The following is a 13,543-nucleotide window of genomic DNA, read 5'->3' as shown; positions in this document are numbered from 1 at the left end:
ACATACATACATACATACATACATACATACATACATACATACATACATACATACATACATACATACATACATACATACATACATACATACATACATACATACATACATACATACATACATACATACATACATACATACATACATACATACATACATACATACATACATACATACATACATACATACATACATACATACATACATACATACATACATACATACATACATACATACATACATACATACATACATACATACATACATACATACATACATACATACATACATACATACATACATACATACATACATACATACATATGGAGAGAGAGATACATCGAATTGCTTCAAGTCTTTCACTTTTTGACCCACTTGTGGATCTATTTACTCTCAGATTATTTTACTGAAATAAGTAAAACCACCGATGAAGATGGAACTGGAAGCATGATGAAGATAGAGTGATGAGCCGATGAAGATGGTGCTGAATCTTGTGGATGAAGTGATGATGGTTTTGAATGTCGATCGATGGTATATGTATCTGATGAAACTCTAGAATACTAAAACCGAAACGAAAATAACCATGGGCCGGTACCGGTATTACGGTTCAAACCTATAACAACTGACACCCTTATAATTTTTTGACACCCTAATATATCTTAAAATGTGTCAATATGTCTTTATATGCACCATGTATGTGAAACCAAGCCCGAAATACGTTATAGTTTATGAAAATAAAATAAAAAACTGAATTTAGAGCTGAGGCGGGCCGCGTAAGATCCCACCTCAAGCTCACGCGGGCCGTATGAGAGCATTAACCGGACTCCGCTGAATTCTTTAGTTCAAGCGGGCCGCGTAAGCTTAAGCTTACATTAACGCGGGCCGCGCGGACTCATAAAACGCGGATACATCAGGTGCTGACACGTGTCGACATCGTGTCAAGCCTAGTGGTGAACCGGACGAGCTATAGGTTGACCGCATGTTGACGCGGGCCGCGTAAGGCTTAGCCTTACCTTACGCGGGCCGCCTGGAAGTCTGATATCACAACTATAAATAGAACGCATCAGATTTCACTTTCGTTCGCTCAGATTTCAATTCTCAATCTCAAAATTCTGTAGGAAGTTATTATACGCGGGCATTATACCCCCTAAATAGTGAGGTTCTGCTACGATGTAAGTATTATAACCCCTGGAGACGTATTAGATACGCTGCCCGATTGATCTAGGGTTCCGTAACGGCTGTCGTGGTTCTGCCCGACGTAGTCGTTGGAATACCGTCTCGGGGAGGGTATTACTAATGTTAAAATGGGTTATTATACTAACACACGTGCATTTGTGTAAATTATAGATTATTCCCAGGAAATCATTACTGAAAACCCTAAGACAGCAATGTGAGTGATCCTTCTTTTTATGTACTCATTTTTGTGAGCTGATCCACTTTTTGTAAATCTTTTTGTTAACTGTTTTTACAAAACCTTAAATATCTTTCCATGCGAATGACAGTTATTGAGTATTTGTAAGAATACAATTACAGTCGGTAAATTTGGGGTTTTGTATACAAAATTTGTTACCACCTGGTAAAGGAGTAACATGACCATAAGTCGGAACGACATTACCATGTGGTGGTAATTGATATAACTTGGAAACAAATGTAATTGCGGATGCGCCCTCAATACTGTTCACTGTGACTTTTTATTTAAACTTGATTAAACTGGGATTCACTCACCAGTATTTCCCACTGACAAAATATTTTTAAAACGCGTTTCAGGTAACAAAATGTGAAAGCCAAATAGAAGCCAGCTGGACAGCACTGAAGGCTTGGAAAAGTGGCAATAAAGTTACCTAAGAATAAAATACATGTTTTTATTAAATAAAATAGGATTTCTTCCTATGAAATGTGTGTACTAAAAACTTGAGTTTTACCCATGTGTTTAATGTTATAAAACGTGGTGGTTTACTCTCATTAACTATTTTCTAACTACGGTCCTGATGAAAATTTCCGCTGCCAACTTGTATAAATAACCGTGATACCACCGAAACTGGCTCACGGCCGCCCGTTCCCGGGAACTAGGGATCGGGGGTTGTGACAGAAGGTGGTATCAGAGCTTTGCCACTGATTCAGCCACAGAAGTGTTTTGCTGGCATCAAAATTCAAAATGTTAGGAAATAAATTACGGAAATACGTGCATAATGGTATTTTCTTGTTATGTGTCACCTGACTATTTGTTAGTTTACAGTATGAGCGACCAAGGACCATCTGACGCGTATCGTCAATTTTCTGGTTCGCCTAGAAGCGAAGGCACCTCCTCTTCTCAGCCTGCCCTCTCAGGGTACTCTGCTGATACGGAAGAAGGGATCTTTGTCTTTAAGGCTCAGTCTGAAGAGTCATTTCCTCAGAAAAAGAGGGAAAGGTTCAGTAGGGGAGCACACGAGCGTAGAAAACGTATGAAAAAGTTACAGGAACAGCAAGTGTTAGCCGTAGCTAAAAGAGAAACTGATGCCTATGCCCAGGATATGCTCAATAGGGGTATAGCCAATATCCATATTTTAGCAACCACTGCAGCTGACCCAAATCTGGAACAAATGCTAGCACCCCAACCACAACTACCAAATCCTGACCAACCCATGGAAGTAGAAAACCCTGAAAACCAAGTGGAAACCATTCTCAAGATTTACTTATAAACACTTTTTTTAAAAATACATTTCTAAGTGTTTAATTTCTACAAAAATTTTGCCATAGTTTCCTCTAAAAAATGAAAGTTTCCATGCTTTTCAAAGCATATCATTTTCTTTCAAAATCATTATCAATCATCAACAACATGAACAAGACTTACCATGTGCCAAAAATACGAAATTTACACTATGTCATGAACTTGAAACAGTGTAAAAATTTGTAGGAACTTACTAGTGTTATTAGTAAGCCTAGTTATCGTTTAGAGTGTGATTATTTATTTAAAAATATCATTCTTGAAGAATTTAGATCTTCACAACTTGTATGAAGATTTTCAAAAAAATATTTCTTCTTGTATTTTTCTGGTTAACAATATGTTTCTTGGAAATATTATTCCTGAAATCTTTTATTTTCAAGACTTATAACTTGTAGAAATAATCATCATGCACTAAAACAAGTTTATTTTCAAGTTCATGATTTACATAAAGGATGACCATTACAACTTTCTCAAGATCTATCCTTACACTTGCTAGATCATGTGTTTAATCACATCTAGCAAGCTTCATATGGTGATCTACACCATAAACACAAGAAATCAACAAACAAGCTCAATATATACACTAGAACAACTTGATCTTCATGTTTTAGAACTTTATGTTAATGTTCATCTTTATGTTTCTTTAGATTCTTTAGTTTACCAAGTTACCTCACACTTTAACCATCAAAATTATGAGTAAAAACAAGATCAAAGAAGCTTACTACTAGCACAAGGCTAGGGAAGATGAAGAAGCAAGGTGATGAAGAAAATAGATGGTTAATAGCTTTTGAGAAAGGTCCTTCCGAATCCGATGCTTCCAAGCTTCCTAACTAAGCTCCTAGCACCTTAGAACCTCCTTATCTTGGTTGATAATGGTGGAAGTATGGTGGTGATGTGGTGGTCGTAAGTATGGAGGAGGGGAGGAAGAAGAAGGTTTATTGAATGGTGATGGTGATTATGATATAATACTAGTGATTTTATACTATTTAAGGTAGCATATGGCATCTTTGTTGGTATATTCCTAGACAATTTCTTATAAAATATAAGAAAGAAATCAAAGGAAATAAAAGGAAATCAAATAAATCTACTAAAATCAATGTGCTAATCTTTTAAGATTTTATAGAATGTTCATAATCTTCCAAGGTATATTTGTTGGTATATTCTCCAACAAGATCAAATAAAATAATGTAAGAAAATCTCAAGTGGGGCCCTCCTTGTAATCGGCCTAACTATGGGGGGGGGGGGAGGTAAAGTGTAATATTCCAAACATTAGTTGATTAAATCTAGTTAGATCCCAAGTATTAAGTTTAGGGATTTAGGGGTTTTGTGATCATGAGATATAATATGATGTTTGGTGACCATAACTAGCTTCGTAACATAAAAACAGCGCTTCTAGTAAAAATTTGATGTTTCGGGTAGTGTCCGGTTGTTCGTTTCGTTACTGTTCGTTAAAGTGCTAAATTGCGCAGTTTAGTGTGCTTTATGTTGTATTTTATGACAGTTTCAGTTCCCAAAACTTAGGAAAGTATTCTGTACCATTAAACCACTTTTCTGCATTATAATGAGATGTTAAATTGCTGAAAAGTGCTGAATTTATTTATTTTCTGCAATATTTTGCAGTTTTAGTGTGTTTCTGGCACTTTCCGGCACCTTTGTCATCACTAGGAAGGCAGTTTTGTAATCCCTACTTTACTACACACTATCCTAGTGTATCACTTGGTTCTGGGGCTCATTCTGTGTCTTAACATCATGTCTGTGTAAGTACTAAACTCCCGTCAGTGCTTTTACTTTGTCTGATAATGGTGCCAATTTTTTTCTGTGCATTAATAGAACTATATCGTGTTGCATGTAGTAATGATAAAAGTCTTGCAACATGAAATGCCATTGTATGTATATAACAGTAATTAGAAATTCATTCATCTTGTAAACTGGATCATGCACAGTCATTAAAGCACGATTTACTGTCTAATTATTGTACGGAATGTACGGAAAAGTGTCAGTTGTCACATCTTGGACAACTATCCAGGTTCTAGGTCTGGTACGGGTTTTGCCTGCACCCGCGTGGGGTCCTGGACGATAACCCTTCACTTTCGATATTAGAAAAGCTAACACACAATATAGGTACTAGAAAATTCCTAGAGCAAATCCCTGAAATTATATCTTTATTTCAGCAATATGCACTATACTTTTAGCTTGGTTAAAAGTAGAGTTAAATGCTTGGTTGGTCCCTGTGGTTTGCAAATATTGCAAAATTGGTCCTAGTGGTTTAAGAATTACACACTTAGTCCCAATGTTTGTAATTTTTGCACTTGGGTGGTACTTATAATTAACCTAAGTTAGATTTTTCAGTTAAGTGTATGTGAAATGACATATTTGCCCCTCAACAATTAAGAAAACTAAAAATATATAAATTATAATTATTAATAAACTCAAGTGAGTCCCATTTCCTATCCCCACCCAACCCCCACTCCCACTCCCACCCCCACCCCCCACCTTCTTCTCCCCTCTCTCTTTTCCATCTTTTGTCTGCAAAACAATAACCTTCCACCACCATAATAGCACCCACCACCATAACAGATCCACCCCACCATCGCTGGAAAAAACATCCACCATAACAACTCCACCATGTTGCCACCCCATCACTCGGACACCGCCGGAAAACCCACCAACGTAAGCATTTAAATCAAAAATTCTAAGTAGGAAACAGTCCTCGGAAGGAATGAATAGAGAGCAGATGGAGAACAGTAAGAAGTCATCTTCTTCGTTAAGGTGGAGAATTCTTCGTCGAGCCCAAATTTCTTCTCCATCTTCCACCGACTCAGGTAACTCTTTACTCGTTCTACTCCCCTTTTACCATGCATATCACATGTTAACTGATTTTAAATGTTGAAATTAGGGATTTGATTTGTAATTTTGAAGTGTGCAAATATAATGAAAAAGAGAATTGATTATTTTTGTATGTATGTTATAAAATGTTGTTGCGTATGATCAATCTGAAACGAGTGTCAAGAGTGTTTTTAGAGAGCGGGGTGGAGGTGTTACGGTCGTGGGTTTTTCGGTAATGTCCGGGTGAGGTGGTGGCGGCGTAGTGGAGTTGTTATGGTGGGGCATTTTTCCGACGATGGTGGGGTGGATCTGTTATGGTGGTGGGTGCTATTATGGTGGAGGAAGGTTATTGTTTTGCAGACAAATGATGGAGAAGAGAGAGGGAGAAGAAGGTGTGTGTGGGGATGTGGGGGGGGGGTGGGGGTGGGAGTGGGGGTTGGGTGGGGGTAATGAATGGGACCCATTTGAATTTATTAATAATTATAATTTACATATTTTTAGTTTTCTTAATTGTTGAGGGGCAAATATGTTATTTCACATACACTTAACTTAACTGAAAAATTTAACTTAGGATAATGATAAGTAGCATCCGAGTGCAAAAATTACAAACACCGAGACCAAGTGTTTAATTATTAACACACTAGGGCCAAGTCTGCAATATTTACAAACCACAGAGACCAACCAAACATTTAACTCTTAAAAATATTACTTAAACCTGCAATTAGCACATAAACAATACATATATGGAATATTGCAATAATCCTTCCACTAATATATCAGAAATTAAAAACGAAAACATACTAAATTCACAAAAAAAAAAAAAAGAGAGAAAGAAAGATGTACATCGATTGTTTGAACATGAATTAATGTACCTTGAATCACCAAAACTGGAACAATTTTGGGAACCCAAAATAGAGCATTTGATGAGATAACCAAAATTTGACCATTGGGACGTATGTTTGTGCTGGTTGCTAGGGCTGTAAACGAATCGAACGAACATGAACAAGGCCTTGTTCGTGTTCGTTCGTTAAGGAAATAAATGTGTTCATGAACGGTTCATGAACACTTAACGAACGAGATTTCATGTTCGTGTTCGTTCATTAAGGAAAAGAGTGTGTTCACGAACTGTTCACGAACTGTTCACGAACTGTTCACGAACTGTTCACGGACACCAATGAACACAAAAAAAATTGGCGAACGCGACGAAGGATAAAGGTGGATGACCCGGAGAGTAGCTTTGAAGATTGAATCTCTTATTGTGGAATGGAGGTTGATCGTATACATCCATGTAAATAATGAGAAAGGAAAGTGGATTGTTGCATAAACAAGATAAAATAGGGTTTCCTAGTTTAATTGTTAGGGTAATAAAATAAATAAAAATTTAATATTATAAAAGGTATAGATAAAATATATAAAAGTACAAAAATCTTTAATTAAAACACAAACAAATGAACATAAATGAACGAATGTTCACGAACACCTTACCGAACGTTCACGAACTCAATTGAACGAACGAGACCTCTGTTCATGTTCGTTCATTTAATTAACCGAACGAAATTTCTTGTTCATGTTCGTTCGTTTATTAAATGAACGAACATAAACGAACTTCGCGCCGAACAGGTCGCTGAACGTTCAGTTCGTTTACAGCCCTACTGGTTGCTATTTTGCTCGATTACGGACACTTTTAATGCCTACATGGAATGCCTACTTTCTATTAATATCAATCTCCCACCACTTCAAAATTCAAATCAAAGTAAGACAGTTGATATAAAACTGAATAGTATACCTGTTACAAACTTCTTTAAGAATCGGGTCTTTTGGATAGAGGAGACTCATGTTGTGTGCACCTAGTTCATTCACAATTATACATAGCAGGATGTCGTGTATCTTGATATTTCTGTGAAGGATGTAAAACCATACGACTCAAGCCGCCCCCTAGACCATACGATACACAGACCTTTCAATTGGAAAATGCTAACCGGAAGATGACTTATGCATGCACCTTCTATATTAAACTCTTTTAGACCTTCTAAAAGTCCAAGTTCCTCAGGTAATTTCTTAACTCGAATATAGGGGGAGTGTGCCTATTGGCACACTAAAGTGCCTATTGGCACACCAAACCCTAGCAAAATTAGGGTTTATCTACGCTGCGTATTGGTCAATACGCAGCGTAGATAAACCATAGATCTCAGTGCCTGATAACCAATCATTGCACAGAAAACAAGGTTCCTATACGCTGCGTATTGGTCAATACGCAGCGTATATAAAACTGATGCAAATTTGGGGTCATTTTGGTTGGTTTGAAGTGTCAAATTTTTGCCAGGTTTGTATACGCCAAAAATTTGACACTTCAAACCTACCAAAATGACCCCAAATTTGCATCAATTTTATATACGCTATGTAGCGGGTAACAATTACGTAACCATACTTCTTTTCCGTTTCTTGTACCCAATTCTTCAAATTAGTTAGAGACATGAAACGCTAAAAAAAAGTTACGTTAATATTTGATCATTTTATGAAACTCATACTTCAGGGACTAATATGGTCATTATTGAAACTATTTTAACTAAATGTTTTAGCCATGTTAACTTTCATATAAAGATTTCTTCTTTAAACACTAACTCCGTTAGCGTACTTAACTGAACAGTTCAGGGACCATTTGTGTCAATTTTTGAAACTTGAGGGACCATTTTTGTAAATCCTGGAAACATCAGGGACCATTTTTGTAAATTTATCAAACCTCAGGGACCATTTTTGTAAATTTATCAAACTTCAGGGACCATTTTGGTAAATTCATGAAACTTCAGGGACCATTTGTGTAAAAACTGAAACTTCAGGGACCAAAGTGTAAATATATATAAAATCTGTATAAAGGGGGTCTTCTTTAAAGAATCGGCCCTTTGCATGGATCGAACTCGTGACCTATCGTTTAGAACCGTAACGCCTTAACCAGTTTATCCTCCGTCTCGGAGCTGTTAGAATATGAAACTTAATACTTATATGTAGTATTAACTTATACGCTGCGTATTGACCTATACGCAGCGTATATGGACACTTTATATACGCTGCGTATATGTAACCTTATATACGCTGCGTATAGGTCAATACGCAGCGTATATAACCTTCTGAACTTTAAATGCACACAGAACCTGTTATATTCCAGAACCTGTTAAATAACCTGTTATATTCCAGAACTTTATCGATACAACAAAACATGTTATATAAGCTGCCATAATTTTATATGTACACCACAATATAAAAGTTTGTGCATACATAACAAAATGATATATACAAGAGTTTGATATATACAAATAAAAGTTTGTGCATACATAACAAAATAATAAAATACTACTGCTGCTCTTGTTGCTGCTCCTGCTGCTGCTCCTGCTGCTGATGCTGATCCCATTCCGCTTCCGTAATGAAGGGTAGTGGTGTAACACCTCGAAAATTTACGTCCAATAATGTATTAACACGTGTCATAGACTTTGCATATGCAAAAACAAACTTTAGAGGGACTAAAGTTGACAAACGGTGAAAACTATGGAACGTAAGGGTCCAAAGTGTCAACAATGGATAAATAGACTCTATAATAACCCTACATAATGTTTATAACCTTAAACGGATGGATCATGGATCATACGAAGCGGAAATTGCACAAAAGTGAGGAATTACAAACTATAGGGGCTAAAAGTGTCAACATGTTGAATTTATACCTCTGAGTGAACTTTTGGCACACCCGAAGCTTTGTAATGCTAAAATATACTCACTAGAATATGTGGTAAAAATTTCATGAAGTTTCGTTATCGTATGAGAAAGTTATGGCTAAAACCGTACTTGAGGGGTTAAAAGCGTCAACGTCGAATTTCATGGCTTTTCGGGTGAGCGCAAAGTTATCCGAGGACATTACCATGTTGGTAAATGTCCCAAGGTTCTTAAAAACCAAGTTTGGGGTTTACGAGTCAAAATAAATAGCCGAAACCTCGCGTGCAAAGACAGGGACCAAAGCTGCCATTTTTAATCAAAGTTTGGCAGCCCCAGGTGCAGAATTCGCGATCAGCTGATGTTAAGTCCGAATTTTTGAGTGTTTGACAGCTAATATCACCTCCCTTATGCACCAATGGATGGACATGCAAGTATAGACACATGTAGACCCCTTACAACATCTGATTTCCTTTATAATTCAGATCAAAGCTCACATTTTGGGCACTTGGGTTAGAGAAACAAGAACACCCACAACTTGCAAGAACTCTCAAGGCTTCCCAGAAGCAATCTGATCGACAAGGCAGCCTCCAAGTGTTTTCTAGGCTTAATTAGGACCTTTGTAAGCATTCATATCATCCTCTAATTCGTTATAGCTTTGATTATTAGCAAAAAGTCAATCCGTTGTTCATATAGTTTGACTTTTCGATTAAACGAGTTTGGCTCTGTCATTTCTCAAATTGAAACCACTTATAAGCTGGTATTTATGTGGGAAACAAACCCTCAAAAGGGCATTCTCTGATTCCCACTCTAAGCATGCTATTTGTCGAGTCAAAGATGTTCTTAAAAAGTCAACAGAAATCGTTTTTGCGAAATATGGCATAAATGGTAATGTAGATGACATGCAATCAGTTTGATCATCATCTCGACAATCATTAGTATAAACTCTAATACTTATAATGAATATAAGAATGTGTTTTATCATAATCAACTCGACAATCTTTAGTATAAACTCGGATCGGAACCGAAAGTCTTATAAAATGACTTTTTCGTTGACTCTCGATTCGGATCCGTGCAGGCATGTTTGAGATCTGTATTAGAGTTTATTTTTAACCATTTTTATTTATGTATAACTCTCTGGAATTTTTACAACTTGAGTCTATGCTTAGCCGATTCATATGCATGTTTCCGATTATGCTTAAAAGTTGACTATTTTGCCCTTTTTGATATAAAACGTGATTTTTGGAAAAGTGAAAGAGTAGAAATCTTTATTATTAATTTACAAACTTGCACCGAAAATTTGAGACCAGTTGGAGGTCCAGATTTTGAGTTATGGCCGATAGCGTAAAACTATATCTTTATGTTAAATAAACGGCGCATTTAGCGTATAACCTATTTAAGGCCACTTTTCGATATAAAACTTTTTACCCACTGATGTTATATAATATTCTGGGATTTTTGAAGATTTTTATTTAATTTTTGGCTGATCGGATCATACGTCGCTAAGTCGATTCGGTTAATGCCGGTTTTGACCGTTTAAGCCATCAAGTGAGTTTTATAAATCCTTTTGACCCCAAACCTTTTTCTACTGATTTTATTTGTTAAATAAATTATTTTAAGCATTCTGAAAATATAAAAATCTCAGCTTTCTTATAAAAACCCGGAAACGGCTCTAAATCGCATTTTTAGCGTTTTTAGCGCATAGTAAGCGTTATACTCATATTAAACATATAAAGATGATACCTACTGATGTATTTAGCATATTTTCATATAATAACTGTAAGTATAAGATTTTGAACTCAGATTTCCAGTTTTGACATTTTTAGCCCTTGTGAAATTACTAAAATACCCCTACGGTGCATAGTTTGATTGTAAATGATAAGTTTTGTATACGGGTCATACCCTACTGTTATAACATGACAAATTAAGTATATTTACTGTATAATTCAGACCCGTAACTCAGATTTCCAAATTGACTCTTTTATAATCTTTTAAATGACCAAAATGCCCTTATGAGGCGTAAATTGAGTTTAAATACATTCGGGGCATAATAGAACATAACTTACTGATATTATATCATATTTAAAGCATATTATCTCAGGGAACTTGCATTTGACTCTTTTGGCTACCCGTAACGCCCTTTTTGCGTTCGGTTCGGTTTACGTAACTAGTTTGCGTAAATTGACCGAAACGGGTCAAACGTTATCATTTTTATCTCAAAATCCAGAATGTATTTAGTATACCCATATTATACAAGTATTCAAACTTGTCGGGTCTAAATCACATTCTATCCGGTCTTTCGCTTAATCGTGCGCTTGTACCGTATCGTCCTTAAAACTAACCGGTCTAAGCTAAAGCTTAAATAAAGACCCGTTAGGAATCTAATAGGTTATTATAAACCTTTGTTCCAGAATAGGAGGCCCAGTAAAAGCTATCTACACTTACCAATTGTGATTCATACTTACTCAGGTAAATACATTTTGACTTATTTTCCCTATACGGGCTTGGGGTACGGTATATAGAATACCGCTTGATCGAGCGTTCAAATCTTGCACCCCTAGGTATGCAATTGGAATAGTTTGTCCGACTCGTTTAAACAGTCTTGTTTTACTTTAAGCATTTGGGGGGTTATTGACCGTGTCCCGGATATCCTTGGCATTATCTTACGAGATGGCCACGACCAGAGCACGGGGTGTAGGCGTACACCCGTCGTGTATAACTCTTTAATGTGGTGTGTCTACTAATCTTTAACCCGGACAGAAGATCCCGGGCTACCAAACGTACGAGTAGCATGTAATTCGTTCACAAGTTTATACTACATAATTATCCCAAGTTATAAAAATGTTTTATGCCATGTGCATTTAAATCAATTTTCAATCATTTTCAAAATGAGTCAGTTAACTTGTATTTACCAGTGTAAACTGACGTATTTTCCCAAAAGGTTAAGTGCAGGTACTACACGTACTAGGCTGGCTGTCTCCTAGAGCGTCCACAATAGTCTCGCAAGCTCGGACGACAATAACTGTTGAACAATTATCTTATTTTATTTGATCCGCCTGTGGATCCGTTTCAACTACATATGATATTTATTATTACATTTTATTTAAAGTTGAAATGAATCTATTCTGCTTCCGCTGTGCATTATTATATTGTGTTGTTTGTCTATGATGACGCCAACCACGTCACCTTACCCCACACCGGGCCCACCGGTGACACGTGGAGATCGGGGTGTGACAGGTTGGTATCAGAGCCAACGCTGAGTGAATTAAACACTATCCTAATGTGTTTAATCTCAGTGACACAATTGCACATACTTGAGTCTAGACTTAACATAGGAATACTCCCGATTCTAATCTGGAATTTATTGCTTCCAATTATTTTATATATTGGATACGTCGCCAAGCGAAGGAGCCGTAATAGGAGTTCTCCACACCCGGAGCCCCGAGATGCTGAGCTTTGTACCACGGCTAAAATGAAATGAACATCCAAGGAGAAAGCATTCAGAAATAAAATAACGAGGAAGAGACTCCTTTTACTGAAGATCGTTTCCTTAGAAGACTTTATAACGATGTTTATCTTTTGGTCCCTTTGAGGACAACATCATCTCTTTTAAGTCCCTTTTTGGGCAATTCAGTATTTTTAAAGTCATTGGAATACTTTATCAAAATTTCATTATTCAATATATAAGAATATAATATATGAAATAAATTAAAGTAACATTCCTTTTTGCAATATCTACCATTATTATAAGATGGCAAAAATCTAAAAAGGGACAAGACCTAGCTCAGGTGTCATTTAAGACAGAGCCAAGATGGTATCTCCATAATTAGATTCAGATCCATAATTAACGTCTCAACTTAGGATTGATCTGCGTTATGTTAAAAGAGAATCTTAGGGGTGAAACCTAGCCACGTGTCGTCACAGACGTGGCCAAGATGGTAGAACCTGTCAAAAAGATTCCAAATTTATGTTAACATCTGAAAGTGTGTTAACATGTTGGGCAAATTGTGATGCAGTATAAATCACACAGGCCATCTTTGAAAATTGGGATTTATTTAAAATTCCCTGTAAGTAAAACAACCATCCATTAAGGATGAAGTGCCTACGGGTAATAAATTTGAAAATTGGGATTTATTTAAAATTCCCTGTAAGTAAAACAGCCATCCATTAAGGATGAAGTGCCTACGGGTAATAAATTTGAAAATTGGGATGTATTTAAAATTCCCTGTAAGTAAAATAGCCATCCCTTAAGGATGAAGTGCCTACGGGTAATAAATAACGTCCTCTGGGACTAAGAGACAGTAGAAGTCTGCA

Source organism: Helianthus annuus, chromosome 9, assembly GCF_002127325.2.
Source record: "Helianthus annuus cultivar XRQ/B chromosome 9, HanXRQr2.0-SUNRISE, whole genome shotgun sequence".
In the NCBI taxonomy this organism is placed as follows: Eukaryota; Viridiplantae; Streptophyta; class Magnoliopsida; order Asterales; family Asteraceae; genus Helianthus; species Helianthus annuus.
The sequence above is the reverse complement of the archived record's forward strand: the minus strand, read 5'-3'. Positions refer to the sequence as shown.